The sequence below is a fragment of the Natator depressus genome, chromosome 7, assembly GCF_965152275.1.
Source record: "Natator depressus isolate rNatDep1 chromosome 7, rNatDep2.hap1, whole genome shotgun sequence".
Lineage (NCBI taxonomy): Eukaryota > Metazoa > Chordata > Testudines > Cheloniidae > Natator > Natator depressus.
Genome location: NC_134240.1, coordinates 23,541,388 through 23,564,237, shown reverse-complemented (window position 1 = coordinate 23,564,237; position 22,850 = coordinate 23,541,388). Strand labels below are relative to the sequence as shown.

Below are 22,850 nucleotides of genomic sequence, written 5' to 3'. Positions count from 1 at the left end.
AGTAGATTCAGTACTGCTTTGTGTTTCTAGACAGTCTAACTGCTGCAGAACAATCACATGTTTATTGGTCCCACAAAGCCAGAGGGCACCCCATAATTCACCAGTTCAGCATTCTGCCAAGGCCTATACATTTCTCAATACGTTTTCTAGAGAGAAAAAAGTACTTTAAGCTAAACTTTAAAGTTGAGCATCTTCATGTTTCATCCAGTTTTAGAGCTCCTTTCCCCCTCATCCAATTATGCCCTTTTCAGGGCAAGGATGCTCTGTTGGGATTAACTGCTTGCATTGAATCAATCATTCTAGTAAGTGTCACAGCAGATTCTGATCCAGTCTTAATCACACGGTTCTCAATGTAGGGAACAGGTCATGGTATAATTCATTAGAGACAGATGTGGGATGGACCTGAGATTTGGACTCCTCACAAGTGACAGGAGTGTATCAGGAGTGATTTTTAGAGTTTATTTGGAAGAAGAGTTTGAAGAGCATTCATTGATGTCATTTGCCATTGACCAGCACAGTCAACTGCTTAATACTCTTAGCAAGAGAAGGGTACACAGACGTTTACTCTCGTTGACACCACTCAGCAGCACTATGCAAACAGACTTGTGTGCCTTACAATCAAGGCCCTGTGTAAGTAACAATTTCATGGACTGCAAGAAAATGTTAGCCCAATACTGTCATTTCCTCCGCGCCCAGCAAGGAGACATCCCTGCTTCCACCTCCCCACGAGGCCCCAGCTACTTGTGGGGCGGGGGGGAGGGGGCCAGTCAGAGTTGGTTGGTCTAATCCTGGGGGAGAAAGGGGCTGCAGACCAGGGGGTACCTCACTATACAGCACTGTCCAGCAGGCCTGACAGTGTGACTACCCCTGGTCGCACCCAGGAAGACACTGCTACAACAGCTGGCAAGGAGTTAAGACCAGGAGCCACCCCCCCCCCCCCCCGACCTTGATCCCCCATGACACCTACTTATGTTACAAATGGCAGTGGTGCTTGCTATTGTGCTGACTAGTAACAATGGAGCTCAGGCTCAGCTCCTGTGGTGTCTTTGGGTCTCATGGGTGCTGCTGTGTGGCACCATTCCCAACCCACCCCCAACCCCTGCTGGCTTGACAGCAGCCGCTGGGCTGGAGCTGAACATTGAGCGAGCTAGGACTTGATCCCTTCCCCAAACCAGGTCAGACAAGTCAGCCTGGAGATGAAACATTATTGCTCCACCCCAAGGATAGGGCTGGCTGCTATGCCGCCCCCCCCCCCAAGCAGCCACAGCAGGGAGGTGGAAGCTGGGATGCTGGCTTCCACCTCCCTTCATTGGAAAACTGCAGCAGTTGGCAGCCATGTGAAATCTGAACTTTCACTCATGATACTGATATTTTTAAATTTGATTTTTCAAGCCTTATGGTCCACCCAACTTTCTTCACCTCAAAAGGGTGACAGTACCCTGAAGTACCAGCTTGCAGAGAACCAACTGTATGGCACAGTTTAGGCTACAGCCAACTTTGGTTTCTAAAGCCACTTTAATCTCTGTAAAGATTCATGTACAAAGTAGCCTTACTGGTGTGCTCTCAATTACTGTTGAGTCTCACTTCTCTAGGAAAAGTAAAGAGTTTTCAAAAAATTGAAAGTAAATACTACAAGTAAACAAGTTTATACAGTTAGTTTCACTCTTACTGGAAAGTTTAGCATCATTGCCAATACACTTTTTCCTGGCATTTAGAGGCAGCTTTTGCCACTTCAGATGTACTGGTGTGTAGAGTAAAAGTGGTGTTTGTAGAGCTCCCAGTAACTTAGAAAGTTATTATACATTCTAGCTGTAGAGTGACTTGACTTACTGCTCCATTAGGAGCCCTCCAGTTCTGCTATTGAAGATATTATGAATTGCTTCGGACAACATGGGAATGGCTAGGCTGACACCTCACCCTCAGAAATTAAGTTCTAGTCAGGATTGGCATTTCAACAATCAGGAGGCTGTACTGCTCAAAGTGGCAATGTGAAGTTCTGATGCAAAGTGTTTTAATATCAACTGCCAAACTGAAATTATGGCATTTTAAGGGACTGACCATCTAGAATGCTAGACTAAACAGGGTACCAAGTTTAGTTGCATATTCTAGAATGTTTCCATTCAAACTTCATCTACACCAGTCTGAAGTAACTGCTGAGTATTACGGCTCTGGTGCCCAGGAAGGTAGCAAGCTATATGGAACAGTGAGTGTTGAGATCTGTAGCACTGAATTTTGCAGCTGACAGATCCTTCTTCCTTGGAGGGAGAGAAAAAAAAAGATGAAGCATATCTTAATAAGTAAATGACAGTTCTGAGTACCCTGTGCATGGATACAGTCCTGCTATATTCTGATCAGGACATTAAGCCAGTATCCATTCTTTGAAGACTGCACTCATCATTGCTACTTGTGCCTGAGCAGCTGGGTCCTTTATTCATAAACATGAACTGACAGCTTTAGAAAGCTATAGCTAAGCCATACGGAACCCATCTGAACTCAGATGTAGTCAGTGACTGGTGCACTGAATTTCAGCCTTTGACCAGGTTTGGTGTTTGATCAGTGCATTACTGTCATCGCTACAAGCAGGCCAGGAGAGCACGAAGAGGGTATAGAAGTGTGGCTTTATTGCCTTGACCATCCAAATTCCTGTGCTCCATTTAATGCTCATGGCAGTAACAGGTGGCTCTACCTTATTTGGGTTACACCAGATTTGCTTTGCAGTTTCTACAGAATGATTGGTGGAGCTGCCATGGTGTACGAAAGGAGATTTTAAACACAGGTATAGATGATCTTGACAGCCCCTCTCAACTGTGCTGTCTTCCTCAGTCTGTTTCTCCCCTTGCTTGGGCCACAGCCTAATGGGAATACAATTCACTTGGAACAGGCACCTGTCTATGCCCAAGACTGAAGAGGCATAGCTTCTAGAAACTTCACCCTTCTGCACCTTAGTAGGAGGTTCTCTTGTCTTTGGGGATACCTGTGAGACTGTTAATACAATAATCCTTGTTTTAGTTCCACTTTAAGCTTAAGTTCAGATGTTTAAGAAGACTTCTGGCTTAGCACAGAGAAAGTGTGACTAGCTTAGATCTCTTGAAAGCAAGGCCCTCAGGTTAGACAGCCTGCTGTCTAGGGAACAACTTTTTCTGCTTCCCTGATCTCTTATCAGCAACCTGTGTTTCCAGACCGGTGTCCATTGATCCAGAACTACTATCCCTACTTTCCAAGCTAATTACAAAAGCCTTTTCAGTAGGCTAAACTGAGCTCATGCTGCCTTTCACAAACCATCTGGATGATTGAATCTAGTTTGTGAAGCCTCTTAAGCCAGAGGTGGCCAACCTGTGACTCCATATCCGCATATTGACTTCTGAAGAACTATATGTAGTTCCTTGTCTAGGCACCGACTCTGGGGCTGGAGCTACAGGCACCAACTTTCCAATGTGCTGGGGGGTGCTCACCGCTCAACCCCTGGCTTGGCTACAGGCCCTACCTCCCCTTCCCATGAGCCTGGTGTTCCCTCCCTCCTCCCCCAAGAGCCTCCTGCACACCATGCAACAGCTGATTGGGAAGTGTGGGGAGGGAGCAGGGAGGTGCTGATCAGCAGGGCTGCTGATGTATTACTGTGGCTCTTTGGCAATGTACATTGGTAAATCCTGGCTCCTTCTCAGGCTGGCCACCCTGCCTTAAGCAGTTTATGTGTGGGTCAGTAGGGACCTTTGGTCTATGAGGGATGCTCCCTTGTATCCTGTGGTGTTGGGTAAGTATGGGCTAGTTTGTTTTATTACAAGGGAATGTTGTAGAATTAATGCACAGGACCAAGTTCTATTTACTGGCTCTGCTACAGACTTCTTGTACAATACTGGGCAATTAACCTCAATTCTCTTCTCCAGTTGTGGTTTTACAACTTTACTGAGTTTGTCCCATGGCAAGACATCCTCATATGGAAGGAGTTGCATGCTTAAGCAGGTTCTCATACCAGTGCTGTAGTGTCTATTATGGAAAGCCTTCTATGGGACATTCATTCTTCCAATAGGTTTGAGGGATTTTACAAAGGCTATTCCAAGCTAAATTTGATTTTGTGCCTTTAGTATTAACATAGGATTTAGGATATTTGTGTTATCTTTTAAATCCGTGGCAGATGATTGTGAAGGTGCAGCTTCTTAAACTACCTTCACTTTAGTGAAACATGCATTCAAATAGACTTTCACCATCAATCATTAATCTACTCAAAGCTATGGAGAGCCTCAGAAGCAAAGCTTTTTTGTTAAAGCACTTCAAGCAGCAAAGTGCCCCTCCACCCAAGGACAAACAAAACCCAAAAACCAGTGCAGTCTCTTCCACTGGATAGGTCTACACTACACAGCTTTTAGTGACATGGCTGTGCTGCTACAAGTCAGGCAGTGTAGCTGCTGTTTGCCAGCTCTCCTGCCAGAGCTGAGAAACACCCCCCCCCCCAAACCAAACAACTTCCACCCCCAACAAGCAGGGTGTGTTGTCAGTAGGAGCGTGCTCCTGATAATGCGCTGTTCACATTGGCACTTATCAAAATGTTGTCTTTTGTGGTGGGGGAAGAAGAGAAGAGGTTTACCACCTCTTAAAGAGGAGAGGTGTTGGTCAATTGCCAGTGTAGAAATAGCCTCAAAGACAGGTAGGTTTTTTGTATTCAAAAAATGCAGGAAGGTTGTTGAGGGTATTGTCAAGAGCATGTCCATTTGTAGAGTAGTTTTGCAGACTTGCTCTAGTTTAGGCCTTGTCTAGGCTTAGTTTTGCTGGTCTAGCATGTGTGGTGTGGGGAGGGGGAAGAGAAGGAGAGAGTGCACTTACTAGTGAAGAGCCACCCCCCAGATATAACTATGTTGGGAAGAGCCCTGATGGAGACTCAGTTATACTAGCATAAGCACTCTTGCTGGTATAAGCTTTTGTTGTTTGGGGAACTGGTATAATCTACACCACTAAAAGCCAGCATAAGCTGCATTTGCGCAAGGAGAGAGTGCCAGTTCAGCTATAGTGGCAAATCCTTAGGGATTCTCTTCCTCTCCAGAATATTGCAGCCTGTGCTCCATGTTGGTCAGCCAGTTACCTAAATCAGATGAACTGGTGTTCATTTAGTCAAAGCAAAGATAAGCATAGTATGAACTAGTCCCTTTACTGAAGGGAACCTGTTACACCTAATCTGAACTGGTTTAGGTTTACCACTATGTAAGATTGGTAAAACAAGTCAGTGGTAGTAGGTTCCAGGAACCTGCTACTTTTAGAGAACTAGAGCATACAAGAGACAGTCTGCTGTATGTTTATAGTAGAAATAAATGGAAGAATTATCAATTGTTATTCTAAAGCAGCTTCCTGAAAACTTTGTCTGCAAGTCTCGTTCTGTAAGACGACTGCTGGCCTGGATAAGCAAGTTAGTTTCAGAATAGCTATGCAGGCCAAAGAAGAGATTTACATTGGGCAATTGGACTATTTATCCAGTCTAGATAACATTTCTAGACTGATAGTTGTGAAAAGTTAAATACCAATTGTTTTATACCAAATGTGTAGACCCTCCAAGTGAGGAATTAGAGCTAAATGACTCATTAGAAGAAAGTCTAATAGTGTTACTATCTTGTGAATATGCTCTCCTACATTTCTTGCACTACTGGCTCCAGCCAGCCATTCTTGGAGACCATCTGAAAACTCCTGTCAGTCACTAAACCAGTCAGCAGCATTCCTTTCTGGTGGCTTAATCATTGCTAGGGAAACTAGGTAGTCTCTAAACAAGAGTCCTTTGCCTTATTCATGACTTAGGAAGTTCTCCCTCCTCCCAAGAGCACAGGTTGATCCAGCAGCCTTGGAGGTTAGATCTAAAAACCAGACTGAAATGTGTATAATCCAGATATCTACATTCTCAGTCTCCCAGTGCTCCCTCCTCAAAAAACAAAACCCCATAGCTCAAACCTACTAGCCAGGCAAGGAGCAAAGCTGTGTCTTTACCAGTTCTGATTTCAGAAAAGCCAGATGAGCTTTATAGCTAAAACTATTGGATAGTTCCCCAAGAAGAGTCAGAAGCTACCTAGGAAGTTGTGTTCTTCCAACTCCAATCAGTATATACCATTTTGTAGTAATGGTCATTAGAGGAAATATAAGTGCTTATTTAAAGTGCAACTTATTAGAAATTCTTCTGCAATTGTCAAGAGGCAGCATGAGACGATACCATTGTGACTATGCCCTTTTGTTTCCAGTCCTCAGAGACAGGAATAGCTGTTTAAACATGCATCTCTACATCAAATTAAAAGATGCCCTAGAGATGCTCACATAAGAGTGTTAAGTGAAAGTTATTGAGAGGTTAAGTTACTTGATAATCAACTGGATGGATGCACAAGCTGAGACAGGGCAGTGCCCCAAAACATCCATATCAGTTACCTTTACAGTAGTCTGCTGTCTAACAGGTGTAGTGCACACTGATGTTTGATGAGTCTGCCTTGTACTACTGTGAGGAGGCTGTTTCCCCCAGAACAGTGGTTCTCACCAAGAGGTATGTATACACTCGGGGGTAAGCAGAAGTCTTCCAGATGGTACATCAACTCATCTAGGTATTTGTCTAGTTTTAGACCAGGCTACTTAAAAAGCACTAGTGAAGTCAGTACAAACTAAAATTTCATACAGACAATTACTTTGTTGATTCTGCGGCACACAATATTTTCAAGTTGATTCTATGATAAAAATGAGAGCAATTTTTCAGTAATAGTGTGCTGTAACACCTTCATATTTTTATAAGCAACTAGTTTAAGTGAGGTGAAACTTGGGGTATGTAAGACAGACTTCTGAAAGGGGTCCAGTAATCTGGAATGGTTGAGAGCCTCAGCCCTAGAATATGAGGGGGCTTGAAAAGTTCGTCTTCAGGGCAAGGAATAAGCACTCTCCTGGGAAAGCTATCAGCTCCAGCCAAGTCTAAGCTTTCATTTGAGACCTGTGTAAGTAATGCATTGCTGTTGTCTTAAGGTTTGAAAAGAGTCCCAGTGATTTTGTTGCTCATAGTGTTGCCAAACTGCAAAGTTACCAGTTTGTCAGTTTTCCACTCCAAGCAGTAGAAGTGTGGAGAAACTAAAATACTGCCAAGAACAGCCCAAAAATGGAGGGCAGAGTAGCAGGGACATTCATGACTATAGCTAGGAAGCTCTGAGGTTGAAAGTGGAACAGTGCTTGTCCCTTCTGCAGAGTGTGGAAAAGGTAGCCTTGGGCATTACTAGTAGAGATGCTCATACAAGGGTTAGAACCAGAGCAGTTTGAACCCTCACCTTCCCCCCCCCCTGCCCGCCAGCCAACAGAAAGAGGGAAGGCAGTTGCTCCCCAACTATATCTTCAATGGTGGCAAAGAGCATTTAAGCCATCCGACTATGAATCTTCTGGTAAATTTTAAGTTCTAGGCGAGTGGCTAGGATGCACAAAATAGTGGGTGAGCGAGTGTTAAACAGCAAAGGAAAAAAAGGACCATCACAATGTGTGGGGCAGATGGAACAGTACAAGTGTTCTCTTTGATGCCTCCATGTGAATAAAATGGACAGAGTTAAGAGGAAACTAGTGTAATAGAGACTACCTATTTAATTAGTGCTCTGTTAGGTAGGAAGCACAGTGGTACAGGTATTCATCCTGGCTGATGTGGTCAGGACAGCCCAGCAAAACACCTCTGCTCTTGTAGAGGAATACTATGGGATCTTTGACCCAGCAGATGTCCTGGTAGCAGAGTAATTGGGAATTATGCCAGGTTATTTGAAGTTAGTATTTCAGTAAGTGATCCAATAAAACCTCACAAGCAAATGCCTGCAGTCAAGGCTTATACTGAAACTCCTCCACTCCAGGGCTAGTGTAGGGAAATGTCTTTGTTTTCCCTCTCATAAGTTGAGCTAAACATTCAGAGGATGGTGTCCACTTCAAGAGATTTCTATTACTCACCAGTCATGACATTCTGCATGAAGGAAAGTAGTTTAAGAGAAATTAAAGTGGAAAGAGTACGTATGGATTTTGTGAATAAAAGATCTAAGCTAAGTAGACACCCATGGTCCTGAAGCATTCGTTCAGCTTGAAATGTGACAACTTCCCACTACTCCATCCTAGAAGTGGCAAGATACCCAGAGGCCTGGTCACCTCCCATGAAAGAGGTCTATTTATAATAATACTTCGAGAACAGCATAACTTTGCTGTTACTGGGTAGTTGAGAAAGCAATTTCTCAGGAATTTAATACTTCAACTTGATGGGTTAACTGAAATGCCTTTTTCTATTCTGAAATGTGCTGTCAGAAGTAAAGTCCACCATGGGTTCAACATATACCACCAATGCAAATTGTGACCTTTTGGGGAATACAAATTACATCTGAAGTTCAGATGCTCATTTGACACTAGATATCAGAACTAGACTTGATGGTAGCTGTTCAGTCAAAGGACAAATTTTACCACCACACATTGTTGCAGCAAAATTCAACCATGTTAGGTGGTTAGTGTGACCTAAACCAGACATGGTTTAGAGATGAAGCAAATTTAGTGATTGAACCAATTAACTGGTTTGTTAAAAAAACCAGCAGCTAGTCTGACCCATGCATTTAGAGGTTTTGGGCAGGATGTGGTATCCATTATGACCAATCCAGTTTTGATGCCATTAAGTGGAGAGCCCAATACAAGAAATCTAACTCAATGAGCAGATCCACATGACATGATTTGATGCAGTAAGGGATGCAGTTAATTGGCAGCCCAGAATAGCATGTCACAGTTAAGCATTAGGTACAGCCTTGCTTATTCTGTTATGACTCAGGCATTAGAGATCTCTGGCCAGGCAAACATTCCTTGACCCTATTGAGTCACTGTGCATACAGAGTACTTTTAAACAGATTATAAGCTACCTTGAGAACATTGTCCAGAGGTCCACAGAGCAAAACACTTCTTGCTGGCATGTTAAGGAAATTCCTTCTGTTCATCTGCAAGTACCCTTCAGGCATCATTTACAACAGACAGACTTAGTTTCCCTTATGGAACAAGTTATGCCATTACAATTAAACATTTAACTAAAGCCAAAAGATGGAGCTTTCTTTCGGAGGCTCCTGAGTTTACATTTAAGTCAGTTAACAGCTACTGTTTGGATGCAGAAGTGCTCCTTAAACTCAAACAACAAGGAAAGTGTGTACTATGTCATGGTTACCACAAAAAGCTACCTCACTTTAAGCTTTTCTTCAAACACTTAAGTATTTAGTACCATCCTTGAGGAACTCACTATGCTTGTACAGCACCTCAGATGGTGCCTATGCATTCAGATGCATCTGTATAGTAGCAGTAACACATGGCAGCTTCCTGTCAGATGTATGTGAAAGTAATTAAGTCTCCCAAATTACAGGAAGTGTTAATGGCATTTTAAGTGCACTGTGTGTTTCTGTAGAATTAAGTGTCCTTTTGCTAGTTAGGACTTCAAAGATAGACCTCTTGATGAGCAGGAGCACAAAAATAAGAATCAAGCATGTTTTGAGAAAGCTGATAATTTGAGAAGCTTCACCAAGTTGGGTTTAAGATTTGATATGGGCCACATTTTAATTCAGTGTTTCAAAGACTACCTCCCCTCTCAAATATTACTACCCACCTGTTTTGTTCCCTTTAGTGTGCTCTTCTCTCCCCCCCCCCCCCCAATTGGTAGCTGGCAGCTCCAGTCCCAAAAAGAGGAAATTGGAAATGAGCAGCCAGCCTCTTTGCAGATTAGACCCCATAGATACAGCTGAAAATGAGCAGCTAGCACCATGTGACCAGTCAGCTCCTCATGGGTCAACAAGTGATCAGTGGACTTGTTTTGGGAGAAAGGTTAAAACTAATTACTGCAATTTCCAGTTAGTCTAGAGCCTCAGTTTCCTATCAGCTTTTGAAATGCTGATAGCAAGACATGCTGCTGGAGTGCTTTGTTTTACAGAGGGTATTACATCCTTCAGGGTTCCACCAACTAGGTTTCAGAAGCCAATACTCAGAAAAGATGCAGCAATGAAGCCACACTGTCTTAAGTCAATCCAGTGGCCAGTTTCTTGTGGACATTTAAAGGAATGTCATCCTAGTCAACGTGGGTGAGCTGATACTTCTGTGGGTGGAAGGGACAAGTTTTCAACATGGCTACATTACTTTAAGATGTTATCTATTTCTCAGTACATTAACTACTGGACTCCATGATCTCTTCAGGATATAGAGGATAGGATGGGAGCCAGGACTAGGATTTTCACTTTGGACAACTACTTGTGTCGGTTTGTCTGTACATCATGGGTAAGGCATGCTAAAGTGTAGCTTTTTCAAGGGTCCCAAGAGAATTACTTGCAAGTTCCTTGAGGCAGGGTGTCTTATCTAGTACTCAACACATTTAACTTTAATTTCCTGCTTTACTAGGAAGAGACTTGATTCACTATTCTGTTTTGATAGTTATTTGCCATATACCAAATAGCAAGTACTGATGTTTGTGTACAAGTTAGAGATACATAGCAGTTCCATCTAATACCAAATATACATATAGTATTCATAAAATTACATTTAGACTTTCCCGTACAAACATTAAACTAGCTTAATGAGGGAAATGGGTGGGACAGGGGACTGATAGGAAAAGGCAAGCATGACAACACCATAGTGATAGAAAATCAACTTACACTGGGGGGAGCTACAGGACAATGGCTTAACTTCCAGGCTCCAGTCAGAAGCTGCAAGGCTGCTTTGCCAGGCCAGGAGACTAGAGATCAAGAGGACAAAGTAGTCAAAGCGCCATCTCAGGAGGAGACAGATGGCATAGGTTGTAGAGAGAGAGACACACACAGACACACAAACCTGACTTTAGACTGGGGTGGGCAAACTATGGCCTGCAGTCCAGATCTGGCCCCTCAGAGCTTTGGATCTGCCTCACAGGATTGCCCCCCCCATGGCGCCACAGGCCTTCTGCTGCTCTCAGAAGTGGCTGGTGCCATTGGGGGGGGAGGGGACCAGAGGTCTTAGTGCATTGCCCTTGCCTCCAGGCACCACTCCTGCAGCTCCTATTGGCCAGGAACGTGGAACCATGGCCAATGGGAGCTTTGGGGGAGGTACGTGGAGGCATGGCAAGGGCAGCACATGGAGCCCTGTGCCCCTTCCTCCCCCAGGGGCCACACAGGGACATGGTGCTGGCCACTTCCCAGAGTGGTACTGCTGCTGCCACCCTGGAGCTGCTTTAGGTAAGTGGTGACAGGCTGGAGCCTGAACCCCTCCTGCACATCCCCTCCCCCCAAGCCCCCTGCTGCACCCCATATCCCCCAACTCCCTGCCCTGAGCTCCCTCCTGCAGTCTGCACCCCAACCTCCTGAGCCCCCTCCTGCACCCCACACTCCCCTGCCCTTGCATACAATTTCCCCACCCAGATGTGGCCCTCAGCCCAAAAAGTTTGCCCACCCCTGCTTTAGGCTGTCAGCCTATCAGGTGACCATCAAGGAGTGGTAAACAGTAAGTAGATAAAGTAGCCCTGCATACAGGCTGACTTAAGATCCACTTTCTCCAAAATGCTTTGCTTCTAAATACTACGCTTTAAGAAGTCTGTTTCATTACTACACACCACTGTCACAGGGGACTAGAATCCTAGGTCCTGGACATAAGTCAGACCTGCCAAGATAAAAATCATTGATGCACAGGGGACTGCAGCTGCAGCCTGGTGTGGAAGTCAGGTGACTACATATCGAGAGACTTCAGTGTGAGGCCCCAGGGGGATGTACTTTAAGAAACCAGAAGAGAAGAGGTGCAGTTAACCCTGTAACTGACACCCAGGATTTGAAGTTTACAGAATTCTTGAGGACACGGCACCTGTGATTAGTCTCAAAGTTGTGAAAGTTCAGAAACAAAATCATATCATGGCTCAATTATACTTTCTGCCGCCCTCCAAATACAGTGTGGGTGGGGGTCAACATTAGCTGTGCACAAAAGTCTAAGTTATTTTAGAGTCAAATACAAAACTGCACCATAGAGCACGTTTGTTAAAATTGTGGATTAAGGATAAGATTATGTTCGAGGTCATGGATTGTGTCTTCAGAGATCTCCATGACATTTTCTGTGCCCAGCCACTGTGGGTGGTAGGTGCTGGGAATTCCCCCCCCCCCACCCTTCTGCTTGGGCTTTAGTCATCTCCCCCCCCAAAAAATCAGCTGTGCCCCCTCTCATTTTTAGTAAAAGTCAGACAGATCATGGGCTTCTGTGAACCTCTGGTTATTGCCTGTGACTTTTACTAAAAGAAGTCCATAATCCATAAGGTTATTATTTTGTCACAAGTGTAAAAGTGAAAGCTTGAATGAAGCATTTGGCAGTTTTAGGGACATTAAATCTAAAATTGAGCCTGAAGGCTCAAGTCCAATAAGAGTGTTTGCAATCCAAAAGGACAGGGGGAAAAAACCTGGAGATACTGTAAACATTGCAACATTGAACCTGGAAGTGAAATTGACTAGACAGACTTGTCCAACCCAAAAAACTAAATCTTGAGACATTAGATTAAAAAAACAAAAACTGAGGAAATTTGGGAACAAACAGAGAAATTTGCTGGTTTACAGGATATGTAAGTTGGTGTCCCTTTGTCAGATTGGTTTCTGTACATGTTGACTCAGATTGCCAATTACATTTTTATTTCCTCCTGGCCTTGTGTTTTCCCCTACTGCCATTGCTCCCTCCCTTTGGTGTCCATAGAAGCAGTACTTGTCTCAGGCTGTTGCACAGCCTGAAATTACAGCATCATGTGTGGGCTCAGCATGTTTAATCACCTGAAACTCCCTCACTGTGAAAGCAAATGCTGTAAGTCAGCCTTGCCTGATATCCAAAAAATTTACAACTGCTATCCTTAGGTTTGTTAATACCAATAAAAGCTACTCCTTTTGAAGAAAACCACCATATAAGATTTTCTTCAGCAAGGGATGTCTATCAGATCAGCACAACTTTTACAGGGGGTTTTCAAACAAGATTTCAAAGGTCTCAGAGTCAATGAGATGGAATATGCCAAAGGCAAAAAGATAGAGTACTTCTACACTGCAGTAAGAGACCCATTGCCCAGGTCAGCTGACTCAGACTTCCAAGGATAAACATTGCAGTGTAGAGGTTTGGACTTGGTCTGGAGCCCAGACTCTGAGACCCCACGGGGGGGGGGGGGGGGGGAGAAGAGGGAGGGAGAAGAGAGAAGGGTCTCAAGCCTGGCTCCAGCCTAAGCCCAAATGTTTACACTGCAATTTTTAGCCCTGTAGCCTTAGCCCAAGCCAGTTGATCTCAGCTCCAAGCCTCAGTGCTTTTTTTTTTTTTAATTGCAGTGTAGACATTTCCTGATGGGAGAGGAATCTTACAAGGGTGAGGGAGAGTCCTTGCAATTTTAGGACGGGTACACAGAATGAGCAATTTTAGCAAGGCTACACAAACTCTGATATTAGATAAGGGTTGCCATACCCCATCCCCACCATGAGGAACACCCAATGAGAAGCCTAGCCCCAGCTGCTTAGAAGGAAAAGGTGCTAGGATTCCACCCCCTCCTCCAATGTTATTCCTAGTCCTTGATAACTCCTTCTCACTAGAGGTAATCCAGGAGAAGGAGCTATCTTCCCCATTCTCCACATCCTTGAACTAGTGGGGAAGCTAAATTTTAAATAAGTCCCCATCCCTATCCTTGTTCCCCAAAATAAACTGCTAGGAAGTTTTAGGTTAAGTGTCAGCCTCACCAGCAGTGTTCTTGCTCAGTACATTGCCATGCTACCAGGTGGTGGCATTTTTCTCTTCCTCCTGCAGAATGCTTGAAGAGATCAGGTGCTAGTGGAATCTTCCATTCACAATGCACCCAATACCTGCTTTTTGCTTCAATGGGTATTCTACAAAACCCCTCACCCTAGTACCTGAGGTGACTTCCCACAAGTCTTACAAGATGTGGAAGAAAAGTATTTCCTGAATGCATTTCTGGATCTTGAGACCAAGCAGTGAGTCAAGTTTACTGATAATGGTGTTCTCTATGCAGGAAGACTTACCAGCATAACTCCCATGTGGGCACTTATTCTAGTACAAGAGTGGCCTTTTTTGGTTCAGCTTAAACCCCTTCCCCAGAGACAAAAGTCATACTGGAATAAGTGCTTACATGAGAATTATGCAGGTAAAGCTATATTGGTTTAAATTCACACCTTTGCTTATTCTAGTATCACTTGCCCAGATGGACAAGCCCTAAGGAAGGCTGAATCAGGACCAAACACTAAAATGACTGAGACTGAGCCCTTATCCATCCTTAAGGATGGATTAGAGCTGTCCTCAGAGTATCACTAGGGTCTCGCCTATACCAGTTGGTATTACCACCATGGAAAATAGGATATCCCTTTCTAGATTAGACAAGGCTGCAGGAGTGCCGACATGAGGGTTAAAACCTGATGTTTAGGTGGGGTTAGACAGACTGTTCACCACCACCTGCCATGTCAACACTAGTTTCTTCACTAGAAGAGATTAACTGGTAGCAACAGTGGGAAAGTTTTATGAGTTGAAGGCTGACACTACAGAGAGAATTAAAGTTGCTGAGATGTTTAACAGGTGTTTATTGCAAAGGAATTGGATCTTTCCAGTTTAGCCTCTAGATTTCCAACACTGCATAGTACCTTAAGAGTGGAAGTATGACAGAAGAAATTCCTATTTAACCTCTATGCTACAAAGGAGGCCCTAGAGGGTCTTAAAACTGTGCTGGCCTGCCTACCAATGACATGCATGGGTTGTCTACCTCTATCTTAAAGACTAGAATCCAACTAAGTAGTGAAACCTGACTGGAGAGAAATAAAGGTGATTCCTTCCATTTATGACTCAGGCCTTTGAGTTAAGCTATTGTTAGCAAGGGCATATCCAATGAGTCTTCAAGGGAAGAGAGACGGCTGCAAATACATATGAGTATTCCAAGAAAGCCTCAAAGATAGCATTACAAAAAACACTTTGAGGTTTCTAATGGTAGGAAGTAGAAGTGAGACATCAAGAAGATCTGAACAGTGTTTCCAAAGCAAATAAGGTGCTCAGATCCAGTGATGAGCATGGTACACCTAGACAGAAGTGAGGGCACTGACTCCTCTTCACATCACCTTGAAGTTACTCACTGTTCTTCTCCCCTCCCTCTAACCCTTCTTAATTAGAAGAGGAAGGAGTTTGTCTGGGAAAAAAGTGTATAATTAAGCAGCGGCAGCTTTTCTTTTTACTTGGGTGTCTACCTCTCATTCTACCAGTCTGTGGAGTAAGATACCACACCCTGATATTAAATGGTCTACCCTTGCTGCATTGTGTATATTCTAGAGAAGTCCTGCTCTGGGTCATTTGAACCAGGGGAGTTACTGCAGTATGAAGCCACAGAGGAAGACTTGGACACTATATTTATTCAGAAGAGTAATCTTGTATCCTTCAAGGGATCTGGAGACCAGCTATACAAAACTGAACCTGCAGCTACACCAGAAGAGTTACTACACTGACAGTTAAGGTTATTTGTCCTACTTATTTTTCCTGAAAGTAGTCAGGTTTGGAGCAACCCAAGGCAACTTAATGTGAAATGGTCCAGTGACATAAGATTATCAGAACAAGGACAGCTGTAACTTCTTACTGAAGAGAAATCTTTAGCTTCAGAGTCATTTACTTTGTAAATCAGTTTAATTCTATGCAGCTTTACTAATCTCATCCCACTAGCTCAGGTGCAGCAGAAGTGTGCTCCAATGCAAGACACTGTGGCAAAAAGCCTAAACCAAGCATTCAATTTAGCTAAATGAGAATGATTGAGACCCAGCCACAACAGAAGGCATCTTGTTCTTAGGTAACTAGCAGCTATCCATTTCTTCATTTGATTTTTTTCCTTATAAGTCAAACTCTTAAACAGTACTAAGATTTATTTATTAACTGCATCTAAGAACTTGAACAACAACAACTAATAAGAATGGAAATATTGTTATCTGGTCCCTTCCAAAGCCAAATAAACCAACCTGTCTAAAGCCTAGTACACAAGTATAAAATGTACTGCTTTAAAATTGTAAGATTCTGTAACAGAACCTTCATTAACGCTTCCTGCTATAACACAGACTACCAGGAATGCTATTTTAAATTAGCCAAATTAAGCCTCTGTTTGTCAGTTCAGTTTCTTACTGCTTATATTTACAGGCCCAAATCAACCCCCTCAAGTTTATTCACTCAAATCTGGTACCACAAGGAATTTGTAATGTTTTCCTAGGAAAACATGGCCACCATTTGTCAGTAATGTTAAAAAACCACCTCACAAAAAACATGCATGCCCATCTCAAATCAGATGAATATTTCAGCTATTAGTATTAATAGCTAAATATGGGTCATAACCCAAACCCTAGAGAAAGCTACAAGTGTAGCTACATAAAATGTTGTATTAGTCACTCCAAAGGATCTTTTGCATGGAGACTTGTGGATGCTCCAAGACCACTGGGCTGACTAAGCTCTGGTTCAAACACATTTGCAAGAAGGACTTGAAAACTTTCAAGCAGCATGGGCAGATGCCACTAACAGGCTATATGGAGGGCTGCACTCCATCAGGGAGTCCAAGAGGCTGAAGACAGGTAGTGTGTGCACACAAAGTGAAGTGCTAGTAGTGTGCCAGTTTCATCTTCTGGCCCTGTGGCTCCATTATCTGTGGTGAGGCCTGTTACTTGAAAATTGGACTTTAGCTACTCAAAATGCTGCAGTGAGACAGTAACTCAACTGCTTTGATCCCTACATCATTGTCTTTGAGGCAAACTGTTGCCATAAAGAGGTAATCAATGTAAAAAACATCCCTTATAAAAATGTACAGGCAAAAAACAAAAAAACTCATTTACCATCCCCAAATAGTTTGTAGGGGGGATTTATGTTGTAGTTTTGTACGAGGTTTACTTTAATCTTGTCTCACCGAAAGCTGCATTTATGAAGATTATACTGAGAATAGCTAGTGCTCCCTAAGAAAAGGTTCCCCAGTGACAAAACCCAAGGTCATGAGATTAGCTATAAACTGACATTTCTGTAGCCTTGACAAAGTCTTGCTTTCCTCAACATCACTGCAAGTATGCATTAGCAAAAGCATTGTGTGAGAAACAGCTTGCCTCTTGCATAGAACTTTTCATTCCTGGCTGTAGGAACACTAGGCTAACAGCAACAATGACATCACTGAGGCAGATCTGTGCTGAGCAGAAAATGTAGCAGCAAAGTGAACCTTAAGAGCTGCTTGCTCAAAAAAGGAGCACAAGATCAGCAAAGATGTCTGAATTAGGGAACATCAGGGAAGAAAATCCAACATGTGACAAATACATGCTGTCTGTATTTCTTAGAAACATACTGGTTCCTGTGCTTGTATGTTGTCTTGACTAGGTTTTCTTAGCCAGAGTTTAGAAATGTACTTGTTCCTCTATGCTTCCAATAAGTCATGCTTCCAACCGTTTAAAGATGCCCTATTCCAGTGTTTAGCTGCAAGATAGTAGTATTTTATCAACTGTGTCAGTTTTAACTATGCAATTAACAGGACCAGACAGACAAAATCTTTAAGTTGACCAGGCTAAATTTAAAATGGCTATTCTCTAAACAGGAAAAAATTAAGTTTAGCCTTGACAATAGAGGCAGGTGGCTAAGAGGTCATTGTTTTAGAAGACCACAGATGGAAAGAAAGCACTAAACAATAGTTGACAGTAGTGATTACCAATATATTGTTGTGTTAGAAGTCAGAATGCTTTTACAAGTAGCGTATTCTTCATATGCTAAGTGCCTGTTCCTCACGAAGCTTTGCCATTGGATAGCTAGATTAGGGCACAGTTTTTAACTGAAAAGCCAGCGCCTGAAGACCACCACCACCACGCATGCTACGTTGTCTATTGTGCACAGCCATTAATGCTCTATGGCTTCTGCCAGTCATGCCAATTCAGAGTCTTGTACCTGAACTGCAACTGCTCCAGTGTTTGTCTGCACCATGCTTTCCTTGGTACAGGCTACTGAACTTAAGCTGCACTTGATGTTTCCTACTTTGGCTGCATAATGAAAGCAAGCTTTTTAGGGAGAGGTGGGAAGAGTGTTACTTTCTGCAAGTCACAGCCCTGAGCTTTTTGACACTAGGAAAGACAATTCTACCACTGGTAATAGGACCCAGTGATAAACACCAAGTTTTGGCAAAAAAGCCTGAGCTAGACCAGAGTCTATATACTGTAGGTTATAGACTAAAGGTATGTCTGTACTACAGAAACTATGCCAGTATAGACTGTCTATATTATGGCAGTGTAGCTATCTATGCTGACTGAAGGGGGGTTTTCTAGTTGGTGTAAAAACACCATCCTTGAGCAAAAGTAGTTAGGTTAGTGGAGGCATTCTTATCTGTCTCTACCCTGGAGGTTAGATCAGCATAGCTCTATCAGCCAGGGGTATGACTGGGTAGGAGGGTGGGGGGAAATATAACCAGCATAGCTATGTTGGACTTTAAAATTGTGTGTAAACTTCACCTTTTAACCACAGATTCCAAAATAGTTTAATTAAACTGGTGCACTTTTGTATAGATTGGGCTTTGACTATAGGCTAAAAAGTTTCTTGGCATCCTGCTTCACAGTAATCCACCACCATTCTAGAGGATCAGTAGTTTTTTCCTTGCATCTTAGTAGTATGGTGGCATCCTTTGCCTTATTCCTTAATCTTTAGTTTTAGACCAGGCTTTGTAGGCCACCTACATCAAAACAATTTGGGTCTGTCAGAACAACTGCTTCCAACAGCAGTTAAGTAGGCAGGCTTGTGTACACCCCACTTAATTGCATCTTACAATGTCTTACCTTTGGACTGGTAAAGTTTCACAGCATGACATTAAGAACATTTGCAAATATTCTGCAACTGTTAATTTTCTAGGAAGAGGCATTCTCCTCTACCCCAGAGCAAAGATAGAGTCTAATACAAGTTAGAAACTAAAGCTATCTATAGTGTCACACAACAATGGGCTCTCCCCAAAGAGAAGTTTTGTCCATAAATTTGTTCCAGACAGGTAAGTCACATGAGATGTCCACACAGAAGACGATGTAATAAAAATTGCTACTGAAGTTCAGAGTCCAAAAGCACTCTTGTCCTTGGACATTTGAGTATGGTCCCAAATCAAATAGGCATTGAGCTACAGAACCCACTTTGACTTACTAAAGAAAAACACATCCAAAAACCCCCAACAGCTATGGAGAATCTAGTTAGATTTATTTCAGAGCTGTTCCAGTGAGACCAACTACATTATAGTGTGTGTTTAAGCCATGCTTCACAATATCTAGTGTTCTGCCTTAAGCATCTTTGTTGATTAGTACTCTAGAAATAACAATTTGTTATATTGTACTTTAAGAGTCTGAGAAGTGTTTCTTGATCATCCTAATTGATTACAATTTCTGAAGATCTTCATATATTAGATTACTTGTTGACAAAGCTAAAGACTGTTGTATGGCTTTACAACTTAATCCAATCTTGTACCTTTCTGAACTAGAACTCTGGAATGGCATTAGACTATAACAGTGCATGTGGAAGAGAACTTTGGGATTACATTTTAAGTGCCTAAGCATTATACTTTATTACATTAGGAAAAGTTCAGAAGGCAAAGTATCCACCAAATCTAGACAAAGTATTATTAGTTTGTTGATAGCAAGTCATGTGTTTAGTCAGCTGCTGAAGTCACAAGGGAAAGACAGAATATGCGTTCTTCCTATGAGGGCATGGCATAGAACTACTGATTTAAACAGTGAATACACAGTAGCCTACCTACTTTAACCAAACTTCACTCCAACAGATTATAAACAAACAAGAGTTAGTACACTCCAGACAGCCATGCTTAAAGTGCACAGGCCAAGCTGATATGTAAAGCATTTAATCAAATACTAGCTGTCTTGGCTGTAAACAAGAGAGTTCTATGTTAAGTATTGGGGGTAGCTGTGTTAGTCTGTATCCACAAAAACACCAAGGAGTCTGGTGGCACCTTAAAGACTCCTAGTTCTAAAATTACTTAAAGCCATAACCTGACAAATGAATTCAGATACTCTAGTAGAGCAGGCTGGGTTATGTACTTATTTTTATTACCCCATCTACGTTTCTTTATCAAGAGATTTTGACTTGCAATTTGCATAGCACAGAAGAGTTGTTAGTGTTTGGTAGCAGTTCACTACTACACATGTTATTGCAATAGAGTTGTTAGTGACATGAAAAACGAATATTTCAGTCTTATTTAGTCTTTAACCCTTAAAATCCTCATACAAAAAGCTTCCTTCTTGTTTGGGAGGAATTTGTGACCCCTTGTTTTCAGTTGACATGTTTGCACACAGTCCCTTATGTTATAGCAGCTTTGTTCCACCAGGAAAAGTTTTCAAAAAGTTATGCAAGGGAGACAGTTAAACATGCTGGCCTTTGTTTGACTCAAGTTTTTATGTCTTACCAAGGCACTTTTGTGTATATATATGTACACACAATCTTAAAGAGTTTTAGACATATTGTATGTATATATACACACACACACACCCCCCCCAACTAACTAGCCTTGAGCTAAAAAGCTAGTAACAAGTCAGTATGACCAGCACTTGTTTTAAGATACAGCTAAACCAATACATTATGCTAGTAGTTAGGTATTCATTCATATTTAAGTCCCTCATTAACTTAACTTCTATATATTTTAAAGAGTTTAGCATTGCATCATACTTAATTTACCCCCATAAGATACTATTGCAGCCTACAGCACTTTAGCATCTAGTTTAATTCTTTCCATCATTGACTCAGTCTTTACACATACAAAGAAGTTACTTGCACAATAACTGCCAGCCTATTCAGCTGTCTGTGTTGTCCTGTTATTATTTATACTAAGGGCAGTCTGCTAGTAAGATAATTATGTCCACTGAATAATATTTCAAGCAAATTATACTATTTCTTTATAAAGAACATCACATATTCTTAGCCTCTAGCTGCCCCCCTTTTCTCTCCAGAGTCTTTGCAGGAATCTGATGACAAAATATGGTAGCTATGTGTGACCAAAAAGTGGGGGAAAAAAAAAAAAGAAAAACAAAAACACACCTTTCCTATCATAAATTTCATCCCAAATCCTAATTGAGCTCTTACTGATTTTCATGGAGACCACAATACACATGAACAATACAGACAGCTAGAAAGGCTGAAGGGATAGCCTCTTCCCCAAAAAAGGGGAACTAAACTTAGCTACAGCATCCACATTGATCAGGAAAGGTTTATATCCAAAACATCAGTCCCCTTATTAGTGATTCTGAAGCATTAAGAAAGCTTCATTGTTACACAGGAGGGCTGAGAGAAAGAAATTCTTAAGCCTGTCTCAGTCCTCATACACGCCACTTCTGTCAGCCCCACAACGCCGAGCTCAATGAGTTCTCAATCACGCAAATCCCACTATCAGGGAAGAGCCCCTTCCTTTGGCACAGCATGAGACACAAAGGAATAAGCTTCCTGGTCCATCAACTCCCACCCATTTAGTCCCCGCAGCTGGGAAGAGAAAGCCCCCCTCACAGGCCCGCGCCCCCTCCTACTCCAACAAGGGAGGAGCCCCGCTGCCACCGCCTCCCAGAGCCCCTCCTCTCGCTTTAGCCCTAGATACCGGGACCTTCTGCCTCTCCGTCCTCAGAGAGAGTAGGGTGGAGCCGGCTGCCTTCCCCGAGGCTCAGAAGACGTGGGGGGGGGGGGGGGGGGAAGAGAGAGAAGGGGAAGAGAGCAGCTGCCCCCCCCCCCCCCGATTCGGGAGAGCGAGCTCCGCTACCTCCTTCGCTCGCAGCGCCGGGCCGACGCTCCCGGCGCCAGCAACACACTGCCCCCAACACAAACCCCGGCGAGAGCCCGCTGCCTCTGCCCAGTCACAGCCTCCCCTCCAGCCTCCGTCGTCCCCCGCACAAAGCCCCAGTGCGAGCGAGGGGGGAAGCAGCCAGTAGGCCACGGTCCTAGGCCCACCTCCCTGCCCCGGAAAGAAGAGAGCCCGGCGGCGCCGGCCCCGCCGGCTCGGCCACTCACCGCACTCAATAGCTCCGCGACACCTGCTCCAAGCCTCGCTTCCTCCTCCGCTCCCTTCGGCTCCGCTTTAATGGGGCCAACAGCCTCTCCGCTTTCACTTCCGCCTCTCCCTGGCCAGCTTCCGGTCACGGGACCATCCAGCGCTGTGACGTCAGCACGCACGGGATAGGCCGTGGGGCAGTCGCCCGCTGGACCCGCGTCACATGGCCAAGAACGGTCGTCTTGGCGTCACCTGGGTGGCCATCTTGGATTCCAGGCCCTTGAGTGGAGCGTCGGAGTCAGCCCCGCCCTCGCCGTGTCACGTGCACATCCTGGAGCCTGGGCCCTCGGCGGGAGGCACGTGCATTCCCGCGGTGCCCTGGAGCCGCCCGCCCGAGGGCATGGTCCCGGCCCAGTGCCCCGCACGGCTCAGCCCGCTGTGGCAGGCCTGCCGGGCACGGGGTTCCTCGTCCCTTCTGGGGCGGTGGGGGGGTTTGGCCCTCCGGGAAGAGCAACCACTGCAACTTTTGCAAGGGCCTGGGGGAAGTTGAGGGCACAGCTACAGGGGTGCAGTCGCACCACCATAGCTATAGTGGTATCCCTGCCCACGTGGATGCACCCCGAAATGTGTCCGCCCAGGGGGAGTTACACTGCATAACTGGGGCAGTACCAGCACGCTGGTGAATTTCACCATGTCACCAAGCCTTTAGTCATTGGGGTTAAGGGCACACTAGAAATACCATGGTTTAGGCTCCTATTACCCCCCACCCCCGTCCCGATTTTCTACACTTGCTGTCTGGTCATCCTACCATGGATAGATGAGTGACCAGGCAGATTAGTGGGATAGAAAAGATGGATAAGGACAGATACGATGGATTATATAGATACATCCACAC

General features: G+C 43.8%; 1 protein-coding gene across 2 annotated transcripts in view; it reads right to left on the bottom strand.

Annotated features, from left to right (window-relative positions):
• RAB7A (RAB7A, member RAS oncogene family) overlaps positions 1–22,142 on the bottom strand; it is a 31,730-nt gene extending 9,588 nt beyond the window's left edge. The window contains exons 1-2 of one of the 2 annotated variants that reach the window (XM_074957664.1): positions 21,976–22,142; positions 10,629–10,708 (exon numbers count right to left, since the gene is read on the bottom strand). The gene's annotated coding sequence lies outside the window, so the exon portion shown is untranslated. The remainder of the gene's footprint in view (positions 1–10,628; positions 10,709–21,975) is intronic. The other variant, XM_074957663.1, reaches the window with a different exon arrangement.
• Positions 22,143–22,850: the final 708 nt, after the last annotated feature.